Here is a 20,386-nt window from a genome sequence, read left to right as displayed (position 1 = left end):
TTCCCAAAGGAACTAACACACGATACCCCATGTTTTCTTTTGTTTTAAACAAACATTGCCAGCAGTATGGTCTTACTAGAAAAATGGCACTGTGGAGAAAAGAGGGTGACGGGGATCCGCTACCTAGGAATCATCTGTCTGCTTTGTGTTTCTGTCCCCTCATGCTGTCCAACTGTAAACTGCAACCCTATAAATCCAGCATTTTCGCAGCAACGGTATCAAGAGCTGCTGATCACTACAGTTCCATTTTAAAAAACAGTTCCCAGAAACCACTGCTGAGGAGTTTTCCATTATTATACTCTAACTACATAATTTGCCAAATCTTTTTTTCCTCCTATTTTAGAGGGGGGGGGGGGGGGGAAAGAGAGCGAGCGAGCGAGCGAGAATCCGGATCATGTGAGTCTGCAGTTAGGCAAACATTTTTAATCTGCTACCACAATAAGGTTGCTCCACCAGATACGCAAATAGTTACTCACTAGTGACCTCCTTACAACTTTTCGGTTTGCTATTGGTTACATTCCACACACACACAACCACACACCCTCTTTCTATTTTTGTATGATTTGCTGTGTTTTGTTATCTTATTTGCTTTCCAAGGGAGAAAATGCAGCAGGAAAGCTGCATTTCTTGCCCACTATCTGAAGGTTTCCAAATAACTGACAAACACATTACTGGCCCAGCTTTGAACAGATGTTCGAAGTGAACTTTGAAAAGTTAAGAAATCCTCTCCAAGCCGAGCAAAGCAGTCGCGAGTTTGGAGGGGCCGGGTAACCCCCGCCTCCGCGCGCGCGCGCGCGCACGCACGCGCTCCACTCCCGTCTACTGTACTTGTCAAAAACATTTCAAGGGGACCTGCGGGAGCGGCGATTGGCTGCGTCCCGCGTCAATCAGCGGCGTTGCCAGGCAACGAGGAAACTGCTCTGCTCCCGGTATACTGGGCAATTGGTAGCTCGCATACCTTCACTGCCGGTCAGATGTCATAAACCTTTTATTGGCCGCACCGCGGCGAGCCTTAAAAACACATCAATAAAAGCCCGCCGTCCCCCCAACTTCTCCAGGGCCCAAGGAGGGTTTCCTAGAGAGCCGGGGTAAGGAAGGGTCGGGCCTCGGGGGTCTCGGGAGACGCTCACTGCCGGTGCCAAGCCCGCACAGTCTGGGGGGAGGAGGCATCTTTGTTAGGAGCCTGTTTCTCATCTTGGGGTCTCCCCTTGAGCGGCACCCCCTCCCCCGGCCCGGAACGGCGGGGATCCCGTCCTCCGCGGACAATACCAACTCTGCTCCTTTCGGGCGTCTTTTGGAAATCGAGGCACCGGGAAACAGCCCGCACGTCGGGGCAGGAAACTCTTCGGACCGGGCAACTTCCCCGCTCGGGGGCTGCCGTCTCCCCGCCCGGCCGGGCCCCCCAGCCCGAGCCCTCCCCCCAGAAACTGCGGAGTCCCTCGTCTGCCGTGAGCGGCGAGGTCGCCTCCAAGACGGCCTCGGACGAGCGCCCCCGCCCCGAGTCACCCCAACCCCACCGGGGCGCCAGCGGGAGCGGGGAGCAAACTCACCTGGCCGGAGCGGGGAGCGGGGCCGCGGGGGCACCGCAGCCCTTCAGCGGGAGCCCACAAAGTTTCGCGGGCGCCCAGCGGGCATCGCTTGGTGGCCCGGCTAAGGACGCGCGGGTGCGGCGCGGCGAGCCCGGGGCGGCGGGCGGCGGGGGGCGGCCGCGGGCGCGGGCGGCAGGGGCGCGGGGGTCGCGGCGCGGCATGGGACCTGCGGCGTCCGCCGGGCGCGCCGCGCGTCCTCCCGCCGGCCCCGCCGCTCTCCCCGCCCCGTCCCGCCTCCCGCTCGCCTCCGCCGCGGCGCGTCGGGCCGGGGCGCGCCGAGCAGCGAGAAATTGTTTCCACTGCAAACAAAAAAAGGCGACACATGACCAGGCAGGAGGAGGGGAAGCGCGGGGAGGGAGGGGCGCGGAGGGGAGGGACGGAGCGGAGGGGGCGGAGGGAGCCGGAGAGAGGGAAAACGTGGGCCGGGCCGCCGGCTGCCCCGGGTGCGGACCCGCCGGGGCGGCCCCTGCCCGCGCGCCCCTCGCCGAGATCGACCCCGCGCGCCGTGCCCGGGCGCTTCCCGGGGGACACAGCCGGGGCCGGGCCGGCCTGGGCCGCGCGGACTCGCCTCCCGCTGCGCCGCGGGGCGGGGGTGACCGGCGCGGGCCCCCGCGACCCGGGGCGGCCGCGACAGTGGGCGGCGGGGCTGGCGGGCGGGCGGCGCGCGGCCTGCCCCTTCCCCAGGCTCCGGCCACGCGGGCGGGCCGGCGCTGTGCCGCTGGCAACGTGTCGCCGGAACGCTCCTACCCCATCCGCATGCCTTACAAGGCTCGAAAGTAAAAATAAAAAGAATTACGATGCGGGCGAGGCTTGCAAGGGGGAGAAGAGATTCCACTTCTCCCCAACTACGGCGTCCTGGCGGGGTTCCCAGGCCGGTCCCCAGCCCTCTTCCAGCGCCCACCTCGAGCCCCAGGAGGAAAGGCACAAAGGCACCGCAGCCCCCCGCCCCGCTGGCCGCTCCTCCTGTCGTCTGCCGGCGCGTGTCTGCGGAGGGAGGGAGGGTGGCCATTACAGACAACCGAGCAAGAGGCCCGTCCTAGAGGCCACGCCGGTAGGTAGAGCCTCTGGGTGGGTGGGGGAGGCTCAGCGCCGCGACCGACTTAGAAACCTCGAGAGAAACCCGGCCTTATCGCCTTCACATTTTGAGTTCTCGGGAACCCGACAGACAATTAGCAGGGCCACCCAGCGACCGGCGGCGCAGCCACCACTCCAAGTCTTTAGGCTTCTCCAAGGAAGGGCCACCCACTGCTAAAGCTGCCTTCGGAGAGGATGAGAGGAGAGTCCAACAGGACACCCTGGTGGTGACACAAATAAAAATAGGATTGCACCCCACTTGCACGGAGCCAAATCTGTAGGTCCTCCACAGAAGAGAAGCCCAACCCATCACCCCCACCTGAACCCACCTGGGCCTGTGGACCGGCCATTTTGAGCTGAGAACTGCAGAAACACCGGTGATCCCCCTCAGAAAGCCCTCTAGTTTGCAGCACCTCTTAATGGAGCCAAAAGGGGAGAAAAATCCCACAGGGCTTCTGAATTTTTTTCCCCCCCAAAATCAACCCCAACTGAGCTGGGAGTCATTCCTTTTAACAAAGCTTCCAAGTGGGGGGTGGCAGGTCTTCAAAAACACTCACCACAAGCGTTATTCCTTACCGGTGGTCTGGCAAATCCCACCCAGGAGACGACTCCAAGGTGGAGGCCCAGGGGTGGCTGGCGGTCATCCAGCCCCACCCTTCTTAATTACTGAGCACTTGACGTGACCTACCCAAACTCACTAAGCGAAAGGTGTAAGGTGAGAGAGACAGATAGCTCTGAAGCCTCACGCCAGAGGTACTGGTGACATCAGCGATTGGACATCAGTCAAGTGTAGGTGGCACCCTCCTTCCGCATATCCGTAGAGGGACTGAATCTCCCGTCAAAGGAACCAAGGCCAGAGACCTTTGTCCAAGCCCCCTTGCCCACCCAGAGAGGAAGAAATACTCCCCTGCCATCCTCCCCACGCATCACCAGCTCCCAACTCTCCCCATGGCCAACGACACTCACACCGTACCTAGAAATTTCTTTACAGTAAGAGAAGTGGCGTGTTAATTTTCACTCCAGTCTGTTCTTTGTCCTCAGAGTTCAAGCACACAGAATAGGTCATTCTTGAAATTCTCCATGTGAGCTCTTTAGCCTCCAGTGTCCAAACCAGCCACGTAGGTGAACAACACCTTTAAAATAGGCAAGCCTTGGGCCAGGAGAAGCCCTGAGTAGAGGGTGGAGTATGGTGAGGTAAGCTGTCTTTCATGAGCCTGCCTCTCTTTCCTTCTGCGTGTTTTCCGTTTCTTCCCTTCTCAAACATACAGACCTTTTCTAATTATGACGGGGTTATATCCCAGGAAGCCCATCATCCTAAATTGAAAATATCCAGGAGTCAAAAATGCATTTCATACATTTCATACACCTAACCCACGGCCCATTACAACTCAGCCTAGCCAACCTTGAACGTGCACAGAACATGTACATTAACCTGCAACTGCAAATTGCAAAATCACCGAACATACATGTTGGATATCTCATGATATCCAACAGGCTACTGTCCTGCAAGTGGAAAACTGAATGGTTGTATGGGTACAGAATGGCTGCAGCCGTGCCGGTTGTTGGCCTGGTGATCACACAGCTGCCTGGGAGCTGAGGCTTGCTGAAGCTGCCCAGCCTCCGGAGAGGGGATCGGACAGGGTATCACTAACTCAGGGAAAGATCCGAATTCCAAACTTGAAGTCTGGTGTCTACCAAATGTGTATCGCTTTTCACACCGTCATAAAGTCAAAAAATCATATGTCGAACTATCATACGTCAGGGACCATCTGTATCCCTTAATCCCTCTCTCCCACTTATCCTGGGCAAGGCGGCAAGAGGATTCAGCCTGACGAGGCAATGGGGGACCAGCACTGCCTGACACGGAGAGTGACCTACACACATCTGCCTACCTGTCGGTCTGAAGTGGGGGAATCCATTCGCACATTTGTTGAAAGCCACAGCAAGGTTTGGTGCAGCTCCTTTCCACTTTTACATTCCACAGAACCACAGTTCTGCAATAGATGCTCCCTGACCAAAGAGCGCAGGGGCCAAAGTCTTTGGGACAACTCCATGTTCAAAACCCTTCCTGAACACTCAGAAGTTCCCTTGCCCCTGAGAAGTCTCCAAAAATCCATTTTCCACAAACATGTTCGACAGCAGAATCCTGCCTGTGCCCTGGAACTTACTTTGGGCAACACTTACGTCCTGGCTGGGGAGCAGCTGGGACGATTCCGCAGCCCCTTCCAGGCCTGGGCCAGAGGCACATGCGCGTCTGCATCGGGAAGACCTGTCCTCCCGCCCAGCCAGTCCCCAGTCGGTGTGGAACCTTGGGTTCCTCCCGTGTGCAGAGTGCCTCTCCCCTTGAAGATTTCTACCATCTTCTCCAACATGCTTCCCTGCCCTGCACCGTGGAAGCCTCTCTCCCAATCTCTGGTTCTTTGGCTAACATGATTACTTACAGAATAGTTCAGTGTAGAGCCTCTCAGCCCCCATGATGCAGTAACACCTGAAGAGAGAGGCCACTGCAGGTGGGAGGACTGGGGGCCTTCATGTGTGAGGAGCAACCTAAGGCCGGCCTGCAAGCATGGTCTCCTGGATCCTTCAGGCTGACTCCCGTGAAGAGGATACATGCGTGGGAACCCAGGTCAGCCCAGGGCAGGCAGCACAGCTGGGCTTCTCAGAACTGGGGAGTCATGTGGCAGTTTCTCCCTCCCCTTCCCTCTGAGACCACACTGTCTTTCCCGCTTCCCTCTATACATCTCCTCCCTACAGGTTGGCGCTCTCTGCTCACTTAGGACTACCTGTGGCTGCCAACACCAAGGCCAAAACTTCTGACTCTCCGCACCCACCACCTTCAGACTGCCTCTGCCTTCCATGCCATGGTCTACATCCTTAGGGAAATAACCCGACTGGCCTAGCCTGACTTAGACGCCTCTTCCTTTCTGCCCATTCCCTCCTGTCTGCTGAGGCTAGGCGCATGAAGGAACCATCAGGCACATCAGGATTGGGGATGACTTTAGAAGGAGGGTATCTAATGAAGACGGGTTGGTGTCTGACCTGTAGAAATGGGGAAGTCATTTATAGACCTGAGCTTTTCTATTAGGGACACCCAGGAAGCCATACCTAATAGATCATCATCTTCTAGAATGGGTCCCAGGCATGCACATTTTGAGAAGGCACTACAGGAAGAGCTCATGTTCCAGGTAAGAGAAATGAATGGCACAAGAGAATTTATCAAATGTGGCTTGATCGTATAAGATGCACTGGTTCCTCACACAAATACTGACTACCTACCAAGTACACAGCATTTTGTTAGGTGCCAGAGATAAAAGGATTTTTTTCCTTACGAAGCATGCGTATTAGTGGGTAAGAGTGGAAACATAATATGACCAAACTCTTTAATGCTAAGGTGAGCAGTTTATAGGCACTAATGCAAAGGGCAAGAGGAACTCAGTGAGTATTTCTGAGTGCGGAAGTTATACTATCAGAAATAGGCTTTAAAAGACTGGCTTGGAACTAGTAGATAAATAAGTCCCGGAAACCTCACACACAGTTCAGTGATTATTAGCGAGAAAACTGTATTATAAACATCTAAACAGAGTGACTAGATTTTAATTGTTCTCAACACTGGAAAAAATGATAATAATGTGACACCAGAGAGATGTTAGTGAATACAACAGGGGCAATCGTGGTCTAATATCAAATATATATATTGCACACCTTGCACTCACACACAATATTGTATGTCAAATGTATCTCAGTTTTTTTAAAAAGCAGAAGGATTGTGGAGGTGCATGGGGGGCTCAGTTGGTTAAGCATCTGACTCCTGGTTTCAGCTCAGGTCAGGACAGGGTGGTGAGATCGAGCCCTACATGGGGCTCTTTGCTGAGCATGGAGTCTGCTTCAGAGTCCCTCCTTCTACCCCTCCTTGCCCCCCCACCACGCTCATTTTCTCTCTAATAAATAAATAATTAAAAATTAAAAAAATAAAAGAATGGTATTATGGTTTCAAGATGAGTTTTGGGGGAGGAAAGGAAAAAAATGAAAAAACCCAAAGTTAGTAGAACTACTGAGAAAGCAAGGCCATTATCCATATAAAAGGGAATAAGGACTTTTTTGAATGGCATTTTAAAAAATTATAAGATATGCTAAGATATCAAAATAGTGATGCCCTCTGAGCAGCACAGTTATGGGGTAAGTATTTTGGCCTGCTTCTTTCACACGCATCTATTATATTCCAAATTTTTGACCATGAGCACCATTACACTGCATTACAGCAGTGGTTCTCAGCCTTGACTGTGCACCAAAATGACCTGTATTAAAATTGCTGGCCCCCACTCCCAGAGTTTGTGATTCAATAGACTGGGGCTGTGCCCTGATAATTTACATCTGTAACAAGTTCCCAGGAACGCTGCTGCTGCTGGTTGAGGGACCACACTTTGAGATCCAAGGACTACAGAAGGGTCAGCGAGACTGGAAAAAATGAATGTATGAAAGCCTTCAAAAGAAAAACCAAGAGAGATTGTCAAGTATGAGAAAAGAAGGGATGATTATGGACTAAGTGTCTTTGAGATAATAAATAAGAATGCTGTTGGTAATGGTAGAAAAGCTGCTCCCTTCCCTTGAGTGCAGAAGGAGGAAAGACCCAGCATCACGTCTGAAAGGCCCTCCACTCTTGGAGACTTTTAAGGTTTGCTCTGGCATCTTGGCCCTTGCTTGCCATCCTGTCTTGGTTTTCCCCTTGTGCATTCTTGGTGTCTACATGACAGGTTCTGAAGGGTGTAGCCTGGGAAAAGGCTTCTTCAAATTTCTCCAGTAGGAAACAGAGCCAGGAGGCTTCTTTGAAGAGGGAAGGAGGGATGTGTGGTAAGGGAAAAGACAGTCAAATGGGTGAAGTGAAGCTCACTCCCTCAAGGGCTCTCACCAAACCCCAGCTTCTCAAGTCTCCTGCTGGAGGCAACAGGGAGACCCAGAACCTGTCAGCTCCTCTTTGAGCAGAAATACAAGTGTGAGGGAATCATCCAGAATCCAGATTTAGTCAATGCCTTCAGTTGACAAGTATTTATGAAACATCTAGCTGCTCCATGCCCAGGACTGCGTGGAGGGGACTGGGAAGGAATCTGGAGAAACAGAAGGGGCAGTTCTTGCCCTCAAGGACCCAGGAGACTTGGGGAGAATTTATGAAGCGACTACAGATAACACACACACACACACACACACACACACGCACACACAGAGCAAAATACCGTGGCCGGAGGAGGTGTAGCCTGATGGCTAGCTGAACATCTGGGACCAGGTTCCTGGTGTCCCTTAACCACTTACTAGCTGGGTAACCTTAGTCAACGTGCTTACCTTCTTTCTCTCCACCTAGTTTCCTCATCTTGAGAAAACGTGGGTAAGGAGGGAGAATGCTAGCAAGGCCCTCTCATAGGGTTCTGATGAAGATCAAATGAATTAGTATTAAAACACATATAATACTGCCCTGGCACTTAGCACCACTTTTGTTAAGTAAATAAAAGGAAAATATGGACATAGTTGACTGCATACCAATTTAAAATTTGTGTGTAGGGCCGGGGTTCTATAAATCAAGCAGAAAGATAGATTTAAAAATGAGGAAGTGGGGCATCTGGATGGCTCAGTGGGTTAAGCCTCTGCCTTCGGCTCAGGTCATGATCTCAGGGTCCTGGGATCGGGCCCCACATTGGGCTTTCTGCTCAGCAGGGAGCCTACTTCCCCCCCTCTCTCTGCCTGCCTCTCTCCCTACTTGTGATCTTTCTCTCTCTGTCAAATAGATAAATAAAATCCTTTTTAAAAAATGAGGAAGTATTTGCCATACGTAGGAAAAGGGGTTAATATTTTAAATTTAGAACACTAACAACTCAATGAGAGGGGGAAAAAAAAAAAGTATCGCCCTAATGAGAAAAGGGGGAAATTCACCAAAAGAGAAAGAAAAATGATGACTATACCCACCTCATACATCCACCTCATTAAAAAACAAGAAATGTAAATTCAAACAATTTAAACAATTATGATACCTCACTTCATCTACCAGATTGACACAGGCTGAAAAGGAGGAACCATGTCACTGTTGTCCAGGGTTTGGGAAGAAGTTGACTTGGTACAGCTGTTCAAGGACAACTTCAGTGAACCCAGCCACACACCCTAATTTTCCAACTTCTAGGAATTTACCCTAGGGAGGTTCTCTCACAAGACCATTAACTTGCCCAGCAGACTGGCTACCCCCATGATCCAGTGACCCACTGAGCTCCCCACAGTTACCCAGTGCCTGACACACACAGAGGATACTCAGTCAGTACTTACTGGAAACGTGCACCAGAATATACAACATTGTACCTAGAGGGCTTGCTGGGACACTGTTTAAAATCACGAAAACTAAAGGGGTGCCTGGGTGGCTCAGTTGTTAAGCGTCTGCCTTCAGCTCAGGGCACGATCCCAGCGTCCTGGGATCAAGTCCTGCATTGGGCTCCTGGCTCAGCGGGAAGCCTGCTTCTCCCTCTCCCACTCCCCCTGCTTGTATTCCCTCTCTCGCTGTGTCTCTCTCTGTATAAATAAATAAAATCTTTAAAGAAATAGTAATAGGGGCACCTGGGTGGCTCAGTGGGTTAAAGCCTCGGCCTTCGGCCCAGGTCATGATCCCAGGGTCCTGGGATCGAGCCCCGCATTGGGCTCTCTGCTCAGCAGGGAGCCTGCTTCCCCATCTCTCTCTCTGCCTGCCTCTCTGCCTACCTGTGATCTCTCTGTAAAATAAATAAACAAAATCTTTTAAAAAAAAAGATTATAAAGAAATAGTAATAAAATAAAATCACAAAAACTCGGAAATTGCTTCAGTGAGAGGCTGCAGGCATATTATGATGTGCTGTGGCCCACCCTGGCCCCATGCTCCCTTTGTTCCCTCCCATTTGGATTTTCTGGTCATTTTCAGTGAAGCCCTCCTTATTCAGAATCATTTTCACGTTCTCCTATCCTAGATGTGTGAATCAATTTGCAAACATTTCATAAAGAAAGAGTGTGGGGGGAAAATAAACACATTGGAGAAGCAAGTTTAAGTATTTTGTGATCTTTTCAATTAGAAGGAACAAAATGATTCCTTTCTGAAAAGGCTGGTGCTCTGAGCAAACAGGAGAATCGCCAAGTATAACACACATTGTACCTTGTGTTATGGTGTCTACTGACTGGTTTTAAGAAGGCTTTCAACTGATAGGTTTTTAGTATTAAACTTTCTCTACAAACTCCTACACAGGTCCAAAGATAAGGGAAAATACTCTTGAATTAGGAATTTGTGGGGGAGGGCAAAGATTTACTCTCTCTTTTCAGATTGATCTATAACAATTTGCGCTTATAAAAGACCAGATGTGGTTACATCTTATTATTATATATTTTTTTCAAATCTGATAGAAAAATCTGTGCCCAACTGAGGCACTCCATGTGGCCAGAATTACTTCTGCTTCTCCCGCCTTCCGAGGGGTACTCTGGGCAGTCAGAAGCCTGCTCTAGAAAAGGCAGAGCTCTGAGCTCCCACTCTGAGCTCCCGGACCCCATTTATCTATAGTGGATTGTCATTCCTTAGGGAAGTTATGTTCTATGAAGTCTCCACAAACAAGGAATTAGCAAACATTGAACTACTGCTCCCAGGGGAAACACAGAGTCAGGTTCCTGCAAGCTGCTGGTGACAGCATTTTCGTTAACTGATGAATATATAACCACGTTTTGCTGTATTTTCACCTAAAGACACCTTATTTAATATATACCGTTGATATCATGGCCAGCAGCTCTGTAACTCATGTCTGAACGAAGATTCTCTAACAAGGCTTCTGTATATTCTCCACAAGGCAGTCAGCCTTTATGGGTTCAGCAACACTCAACACTTCACACTGGACACAGCACTAGGACTGGGTACCATTTTATTTTATTTTATTAAGATTTTATTATTTATTTATTTGAGATAGAGAGAGACACAGCGAGAAAGGGAACACAAGCAGGGGGAGTGGAAGAGGGAGAAGCAGGCTCCCCGCCGATCAGGGAGCCTGATGCAGAGCTCAATTTCAGGAGCCTGGGATCATGACTTGAGCCGAAGGCAGATGCTTAACGGCTGAGCCACCCAGGTGCTCCTTTATTTATTTTTTAAGATTTTGTTTATTTGCGGGGCGCCTGGGGGGCTCAGTGGGTTAAAGCCTCTGCCTTCCGCTCAGGTCGTGATCTCAGGGTCCTGGGATCAAGCCCCGCATCGGGCTCTCTGCCCAGCAGGGAGCCTGCTTCCTCCTCTCTCTCTGCCTGTCTCTGTGCCTACTTGTGATCTCTCTCTATCAAATAAATAAATAAAATCTTTTTTAAAAAACTTTAAAGATTTTCTTTATTTGAAAGGGAGAGGAAGAGAGAGACAGACAGAGAGAAAGTGCATACGTGAGCAGGGGGAAGGAGAAGCAGACTCTCTGCTGAGCAAGGACCCTGACTCAGGGCTCGATCCCAGGACCCTGGGATCATGACCTGAGCTGAAGGCAGATGCTTAACCAACAGAGCCACCCACATGCCCCATGGGTGCCATTTTAAACAGGAAAATCACCAACAAAAAAGCACAAAAAGCAGAGCACAAAATAGACCACAGGATGGACACTTGTTTATGGTGTGAGAACTGAAATTTATTTACACCAGAGCATCGCTCTGTTAAATGTAAGCTGGGAATGTGTGCATTAGGCAATTCAAATTTTTGGCCATTCTGCACATGTGGACAAATGGCCCTAAAAGCACCACGAGTATTTATTAATTGGGGGGGTTACAAATAATTTTAGCAAGTACATGAATCTGCAACTATGGAATACATGAATAATGGCCGACCGGATTTAACAAACACTTACATAGTACTTACTCGGTGCCAGAACACATCCTTCGGCTTGGCAAATATTCACTCATTTCGGCCTCACGGTGACCATGGGAGGAGGGTTCTATTATTATGCCCCCATTATACATGAGGAACCTGAGGCACAGAGAGGTTTAGCCACCTGCCTAAGGACACACAGCTCGTAAGTGATGGGGCTGGGATTTGAACCCCTACACCTTGGCTCCAGAGTCTGGAGCCATGTTCCAGGTAGGAACCAAGGGGGGCTTCAGATCAATCCAGAGTATCTGAATTCTTCTTGGAGAACCCCTGGAGGTCAAGGACACAAAGGATAGGAGTGGTGGAGTTCAAGAGAGGAAAAACCACAAGCAGCAAATAAAGGAGAAGGAAGAAAAAAGGGACTTTTAACCTGAATGAAAAGGCACCACTTGCAAAGAGCCGAAGTTCAGCTTCTATGTCATAATCAATATGGCATGGTGTACCTTTGTAATAAAAAATAAATCAACTAGATACTGAGCATCAAACAAATTGTAAGTGCCTTGAGAGGCAAGGACCCTGCCTTCTACTTCTCTTCTGCTCATAGCATGTGGCTCAGCGGTAATCAAAAATATCGATCGCTTAAGTGAAAAAAAAAAATGCTACTTTTTATTGCTCTCTCAAGCTGGTATCTAATAACTACACAGATTAGTCAAAGAAAAGTAGCATCATCAACCTTCTCCTCCTCCAAAGTTCTGAAGAGCTCTTACTGTTTTCCTCCGTTCACCGAGTACACCAAGTACCACGGTCTTGTGGGTTTCAGGTGCTAAGTCTGCCAAAGTGTGAACCATGCCAAGAAGGAACTTCTCTCGTTTCAGTTTTGCAGAAGGATGTGAAAGAGGACAATCAATTCTTCTCTTGAAGAGTGTCTTTTTGAAACAGAAGTAAAAACTGCAAACTCAACGGTGTCTCTGGGAAACACTGCATAGATTAAGATATTGCCAATATTATTTCCCTGCTGTACAAAATTCCTTTTGGGGGATTAGCAACTTTTCAATTTACGACGACTGCCAAAGCTGAAGTCTGTTATTCTCTATCAGATAGTGCAGTTCACTGACACTCTCTGCTTTGAATCCCCCACTCCTTCCCTAAATAACCTCTCATGTGCCTTTAATATTTTTGATGCAGGGGCAAGCAAAACGTGCCTGTAAATTGTGAGGCACGAGCGCATGCTGAGTGCTCAACTTCACAAGGGGTGGGGGCTGAGAAGGAAGAGGCTAAGTGGACTGCTGTCTTTCTGGGGGTGCACCAGTAACACCTAATTCCCCCAAGCCCGAAGACACGTGACTGTCACTGGCTTCAACGTTCTGGCCCCCAAACAACCAGGCATCCTTTTTAAGTTGGCATTTCTTCCAAAGAGGAATACTGAGCATCTTTCCTACATGCCTCACACCGTGCTAGGCCAGCTGTCTAACAATATGGATCCCGGAAGGGGGTGCTGCCCACGTTGATGATGGCAGCCATTAGTGCCTGTTGCTCATAGCAAACGTCAAAGAGCTCGTGGAACAGAGGTCCAGGCTATTGGCTGAGACACCTGGGCAGGCTTCCATGGCCCTTGAGTGCCAGCAGAGGCTACCCGAGGACCAAGGTGGGCATGCCATACCATCCTGGACTTCCGGACGGAGTCCGGTCCCAGAGAGTGGACATCAGAGTTCTCCGGAGGCTGCCCAGGCCAGGTTCAAAGGGAGGGATGAACCTCACGACATCCGTTCCAAAGAAATCCCACCTGCCACTGGCATGCCCAGGCTCGTCTTCCTCACATACCAGGCTCCCAGGCAAGTCTCCAAAGCCTCGGTGGGCAGGCAGCTGCAACAGTTTGCTTTCTCTCAATGTTTTGGACCGGGAAGACGCGGAGTTGAGGAAGAAAGCACGGCCAACCTCCCTGATCTGGACCCCCCAGTTGGCTGTGATCCTGAAAGGTCATCTTATCCACCCCTCTGCAGGAAAAACATGGTTTTCCTTGGCCCTGGAAATCTGGCCTGGCAGATTTTCTGAATTAAGTCTCTTCATCCACACCCATCCCCATCATACTGACGTTCAGGACTGTCAAAATGCAAACCCTGGAGGGCAGAGGCGGAACCATCCTTCACCCTCTACACTCCAGCGACAGTCCCCTGGCCCGAAATGCCTGCCACCATGTGAGCGCTGGCTCAGCCACCGCACAAGGACTCCCCAGCTTGCTGCCCCTGAATAACCTGAATATCAAACCGAGCACAAAGAGAATAATACACAGCAGTTGCTGGAAAAAGCTCTCTGCATCCACTTCATTCTCTGTGGCAGACGCAACTGAAAGATTTTTTTTTTCAATCCATGAAAAACTTCTCATTTAAGCTGGGGGTGCAAAAGGCATCTGAAATGTGAGAGTCCCCGGACCAGCCCGGGGATAGAAAGGAAAGGTTTCAATGAAATACAAAAGCAACGCAGACCTGAAGGGGAGCAGGCTGCCGGACGACAAGGCAGCCAACTGCCAAACTGTCATTTTGCTCGGCGGCTGAACAGAAGGCTCGAGTAATGACAACCACAAAACTCATTTAAAGTCTGAAAAGGTGACTAATGAGCTCATTCATGCTGGCTATAAATTATTCACTACAACACTGATCCCACTCAAGACAAACAGTAAAGTAAACTTTAAACATCGCCAGCCTCCGAAGTCGAACGAGTTAGGTCTGCAAAACTTTTCCCAGCGAGAGGGCTACTCGTCTCTCCCTTGTCTATTGTCACATTCATTCTTCTGTTTACTTTTTTTTACTGCCTTTAATCAAGTTTAAGCAGACACAGCTGGTACACATTTATTTCTCTGTTGAGTCTTTTTTTTTTCCATTAGTTATTACGAGCAATCATGATGCTCTAAAAATAGCAGCAAATTATATTCTCTAGAAATTGAAGGCTGACCTTAAAATGAAGCCCAGGTCTTTGGAAAGAATATTCATATGCACATTTGGGTGAGTGACAGCCCCGCACAAAGGCGAAACACAAGTGCAGAGCATTTTCCACTCTTTGAGAGGTTTTTCAATTTGCTTCCAAATTTCCTTTGGCTCTGGTGGAAAAGGGTTGGTTGCTTCAAAACCCTACAACACAGAACCTGTTTCCAGGGGTCACGTTTTGGCGAAGAGTTTCATGAACACTCACCATCTTAACAAAATCAAAGTTCTCAAAAAAAAAAATATATATATATATAAAATAAATAAATAAAAATAATAAAAAATTTAAAAATTAAAAAAATAAAAGTTCTCATGGAGCCTTGTCGTGATGGACAAACCTGGCGACAGGTTTGCTGAAAACCCACCATGTTGCTGAGGGCTCCCCTCTGCTCAGTTTCCTGTTTAATATTAAAGAAAGAATTGCAGCTCTTCTGTTTTTCTAGACCGCGCTCTGTGCTACTCCTGTCACTCCGGAAAGCATTATGACTGCAGAGAAGGAGTCTCCTGTTTTTCAAACCTTTTTTTCATCTCAGTGGCTATTTCCAAGACAGAGGCAGAGTGAAGAGTTTCAGACCTGCCCTAGTAGATCTTTTAAAAATAGTCCCCAAATAAGTACTTACATTAGCTCTTGGTCAGATCGCTGAACATTCTGTATTTTTAAACTGCTTTGAATACTTTGAAAAGGAGCCACAGAAAAGCCACAGAAAACGCTCATATTCAAATCCCTCCAGATGGAGGTTCTGACTAACCAAAAGTGAAAGCAGAGAGGTCTGAGGCCGAGTTGCACCCTGTGCACACCTCGAGATTACAGGGGAAAAAAAAAAAAAATGAATGGTCCGGGGCCTGGGGAATCTTGCATAACGTATGAGAAATAATGCACAGAAGGCAAATCGAGACAAGGGCTTTAACTTCAACCCCAGACTGGGCCAAGCTCCGTCTCCATTTTAGGAAAATCTTTCACACTGTTTTCACAGTTTCTTGCACATGAACTAAAGGCTTGTCCAGCCATTTCTGTCGTCTGAAATGCAAAGCAATTTTTCTTTTAAGTAGAGAAAGAGGAGTCCTGCAATATTTATAGCAAAGTACTTTGCCACCTACCGACACAATCTGGTTGGTCTTCACGTGTTTGGCATGATTTTTTAATCCACGATTCTGTATCTACTCAGAAGCCATTCTCTTGGTCCTCAGTGCAAGAGTTCCTGCAGTGTTGCTCTGGGCTTGTTTTGTTGTTGTTGTTGTTGTTTTAATCAAACAACCTGCAAAACCCCAATTCCAACCAAAGAAATGGAAAAACCTAAAACGGCATCCCAGGGGAGGCTCTGCTGTTCTACATCCCTCACGAACTCAATTCCTGTCAGCTCTCTGTGCAAAGGTGTGGACAAAATATTGCTTGGAAATCTAGCCACATGTTGGTAACGTGTCTGCCAGACAGAGCTTGCCTCTCCTTCATGGGTGGGGAACGTGGCTGGTTCCCAGCTGCTCTACACACACACACACACACACACACACACACACACACACACTCACACACACAGGGAACGGCCCTAGTCTCTATCTTCCCCCGAGGGAGGACCAAAGGGATGTTCAAGGCACCTGCCCTGCAACAGCCAAAACAATGAACACCAACTACTCAATTATGGCAATCCTAAGAATGATAAAACATACATAGTGCCCAAAGCTCCCCCGTGCTTCCTACTGGCTTGGAGCTTTGCCAGCATTATTTCTTCCTTCCTTCCACTCACCGTTATGAGGGACGGAGGCGCAGTCATCCTCTTACAGATGAGGACACTGAGCTGAAAGAAATTAAGGCATTTGCCAGCGGTGCTTGTTGAGGTGAGCTGGAAAGGCGAGTCCCCACGCATTGGGGGCCCGCAGAGCGCACTCCCTGCACCGCTGCGTTCTCTAACCTCTTCATCCTCTCCATGCCTAATTTCCAAGATCACAGAAATATACCTTGCTGTTTGCAATCTACCTCCTGGGCTTCTCTGTCAGAGATTTTTGGGGGATTGTTTGATCTGGGTTTTGCATAGCATTTTGCATAATGGGCCACTAACCATGACGCCCCTTCTCTCCGCCCAGGTGCAGCTCCTGACGCTCCCGGAGAACATGGACACCATTCATGGAACAGACAAGCATATCTACGAATTCCAAAATATCCAGGGCAATGGTCGTACACCAGCACTGTGCTCCTATCTGAATCGGAAAGCACGACAATTATGAAAACAACAACAACAAATAACCCACAACAGTGACCGCTCCAGGGCCAGGACTGAAACTCCAAGTCTGTCCCCACCTCCCATTGGGGTGGACCCTCAGAAGGAACAAGCTGCTACGAAGGGGCCCGTTACACAACTCAAAGAACAATCTACCCTCCCCCAGGCCAACAAATGAACCTTTCTCCAATTGCTACAACCCCTGGGATGGAGCTCTGATAGTTTCACTTCCAGCTAACGCCTCCATTTCACCAGAAATCATTTTTGAACTGTGTCTTTTGCCCTTTGCACACTGAGTTAGCTAGTTATTGCCTGCCAGTTTAGAAACACAACTGACCACCACACCAGAACTATCTTCCAAAAGCTAAAGTACAGAGAAGTAGATCAAGGCACAGACCAACCTTTGCCAACTCTATAAATACATTCCAAAATCAGCAAGTCGCCATGAAAATCTACTGACTGTGCTACCAATCAGATAAACCTTTTCCCACAGATCCTGGACAGAAGGGTGAGACCCCTACCGAGGCACCCCTGTGCCCTACAGGTGCTTGGAGTCTTCGCACAGTTCCGGGCACTGGCGAAGTGGAGGAAACGAGCTCCAGCAGCTCACTCCCCATCTCCGGCACCTGCAGCATCTTCACGTTTGGGTACCAAAGCCGAGGGGTTCATTCCGTCATGAACCACCTCCATATGCTTCCTTGAAAGCTCTCCTGGTGCCACGACTGGACTCCCGTCTCAAGGCTATAGCCAAAGGCTTTGGAAGAAGTGGATGAAGGAGAAAGTTGAGGTCTGTGGTTTCAGCTATCCACAAGGATCTGATTCTACTGCCATTTAAAGTCCCTCTGGCTTCTGCCAACAGCAGCTCCCTCTGGATCCGAATTCAACCTCTCTCAGCTTCCTTGTGATGCCAGCATCATAGCAAAGCTTCCAAAGCTTATGCTAAGCCCTGCCCAGACCTTCCCGGACCTCCTGCGAAGGAACCACCAACTTGCATTTGCTACGCAGATATGCTTCCTAAGTCAGAGACTTCCTAAGTCAGAGCAGGTTTCATCAGCCATGTTCCAGGGCTCCTCCCTCACATCCTCCATGGCTCATTTTTCTAGATCAAAATCTACAACTCATGAGTAGGAAGAAAGTCACTTAAGGCTGACTGCCCTGACTTATCATTTAATCTACACAGAGCTATTTATTTACTAATTACATTCTGGGCCTGACAGCACTGGCCAGAAAAGATTTGTTTATTCATTACCAAAACCAATTAATGTAAACAGAAAATAAAATCTTAAAGGTTACTCTTGGGAAGGACTTTACTAATGGTGTCGGATGAGCCCCTAATTAAATGAGGCAAATGAAGCCCGAAGAAGCAAAGGGATTTAGGGCCACGTGTCACAAAATGCACATGGGTAGCTTCCTTGCCAGTGTTCAACGGCACCCCAAAATTGCAGCCCTGTGGTGTGAGTGGGACTGACCGGTAGTCGGCTCCCACAGCGAAGGCTGGGCGTTAAAGAAAGAACCAGCAGGTCCAGCCAGGACCCGCTGCACAGGCCAATACACGTCCTCTGCCGTGTAGACACTTGAAATGGCTCTTCTGTCATTTGCAACCAAAAGCTTCCCAACAGATAACTGTGCAGAGTCAGTGGCAATGCCAATTTCTTGACTCCCCGTACACAGATATTTCTGCCACAGGAGAGTCTTTAACATAGCAGAATAGAAAACCGTATTTTGACAAATTCAGGGGCTGAACTTGGTAAGAATCAAAAGACTTGGAGGAAACACAGGAAACTAAAGACCGTCACTGTGCTCTTTAAACGTATGGCTTCATGTGTAACTGTGGCTATATTAATAGAGTATTATTGATGGCTGAAGAATCCATGAATGGAGATTAACTGTAGAGAATTCATGGTTAATGAGGGAGGACCATTCTATTTTTTAAATACAGTATGTATGTATGTATGTATGTATTTTTGAGTGACAACGAGCCCTGGAAGGTGGGAGGACAAAGATGGAGAGAGAAAGAATCTCAAGCAGGCTCCATGTCCAGTGCAGAGCCCGACATGAGGCTTGATCCCAGGACTCCAAGATCATGACCTGGGCCGAAATTACGAGTCAATTAACCAACTGAGCGACACAGGCACCCTGAGGACTGTTCTATTTATAACTTGAGACAAAACCTAACTCCCATTTCGGTCTCAGAGTTGGACCTAAAGCTGGGCTCATCCCTACCTCCCGGAGGGACAATGTCCCAATTTTGTATCTCCAAGTGTCCAGCTCCAAATCAGGTGCCAATGGAGGGGTGATGCAGGTCTCGACAGCTAAGTCTACTGAGTAGTTACTAGATGAAGACACCGTACTGTGTCTTATCTGCTTTATGTCACTGAGTGCTCCCCAGCAATCAATGTGAGGTAGACTGATCAGAGTAGACAATTAACATTTGTTAATGATACGGAAGGAGTGACCATCAGGCACACGGAACTCCTGTAAGATCAAATTTATCGTCAATGAGAACACATTCTTTAGTAATCCTAAAACTATAAAATTAAAAAGATGAGTATCAATAGACGTAATAATCAGATAGGATCCAGTTAACATTTATAAAGAAGGAGAATTTGCCACCAGATCCTGGGGCGTAAAGCATCAGCACCCCTTGCTCCCATGGCCCCTTCCGTGGGCCTGGGAAGGACCCCAGCCACGTGTGGAATGAGCACCTTCAGTATTTAAGCTTAGCCATCACACAGAAACACTTAAATGTCCTGAAGCCCTATGGCTCATATATGGAAAAAACCTGAGAAAGGTTCCCCAACATCTGACAATAATCCTAAAGATTTACATGACATTACCAATAACTGCTTGTGTAGCAAACAAGCTTTTTTTCCTAAGCCATCAAGAATGGAAAACAAGCCCCAACCAACCATGCTAGAGGAATGAATGAATGATCTCCCTGTTCTCTTGAGGGAAAATGGCATTCTAAAATCGCTGTCATAGGAAGAAGTGGTCAAAGAGCCCACAGCCCAAAACAATGTAGGAAAAGAATGTAATGCAGACATATGCGAAACAGCCGATTAAGAATAATATTTGTGTTATTTTCTGGATTTTGTGATGTTTGGGATGTCTGCTTTGAAATACATATATATTATTGTCTTTCATCATGTGAAATAAATGTTCATTCGTCAACCTGGTTTTATGTTTGCAATTTTACATGATTTTACATTTTTTCTTGGTGATGGCTACCAAATCGAATAGGCCTCTGGCCACACGGGCCTGCATCCACTCCCCGTGAGCCTGCTATGAGTCAGGTCACCGCTTTCCTCAGACTGTCTCCTCGAAGTCCGCTAGGGGCTCTGTGAGGCAGGTGCTGTTATCCCATTTTACAGATGAGGGATCTGGGCCTCAAGCAGGTTAGAATGACCTACCAAAGGTTACCCAGCTGAGAAGCGGCAAACTGAACCCATAGGGCATCTAGCCAGGTGCCAGACCACCTTGTCAGTCCTGCTTCTTGGCCTGCCCACCCCCACTAAGAAATGGAGCCCTATTTCAGTTCCTGGCAGAGGGTTTAATCTTTGTCAGTGGACCACAGTGGGACTCTACAATGGGTCACCTTGGGGACACAACCTCTTGGTCAGTGACCAGTCGTCTCCTTTGATGGCATTTATGGTTCAGGGGATGCTGATTAGGCTGTAGCAAGACAGGTATGGTGACATCGGGTCCGCGCGTCTATAC

General features: G+C 48.7%; 1 protein-coding gene across 4 annotated transcripts in view; it reads right to left on the bottom strand.

The window, feature by feature from the left end:
- FOXN3 (forkhead box N3) overlaps positions 1-20,386 on the bottom strand; it is a 391,874-nt gene that overhangs the window by 220,436 nt on the left and 151,052 nt on the right. The window contains exon 1 of one of the 4 annotated variants that reach the window (XM_080807756.1): positions 1,551-1,684. The exons of the other annotated variants lie outside the window; for them this stretch is intronic. The gene's annotated coding sequence lies outside the window, so the exon portion shown is untranslated. Of the gene's footprint in view, positions 1-1,550; positions 1,685-20,386 lie in introns of those variants that run through there. 4 annotated transcript variants of the gene reach the window in all.

This window comes from Martes martes (genome assembly GCF_963455335.1).
Source record: "Martes martes genome assembly, chromosome: 7".
Classification (NCBI taxonomy): Eukaryota; Metazoa; Chordata; class Mammalia; order Carnivora; family Mustelidae; genus Martes; species Martes martes.
The sequence above is the reverse complement of the archived record's forward strand: the minus strand, read 5'-3'. Positions and strand labels throughout refer to the sequence as shown.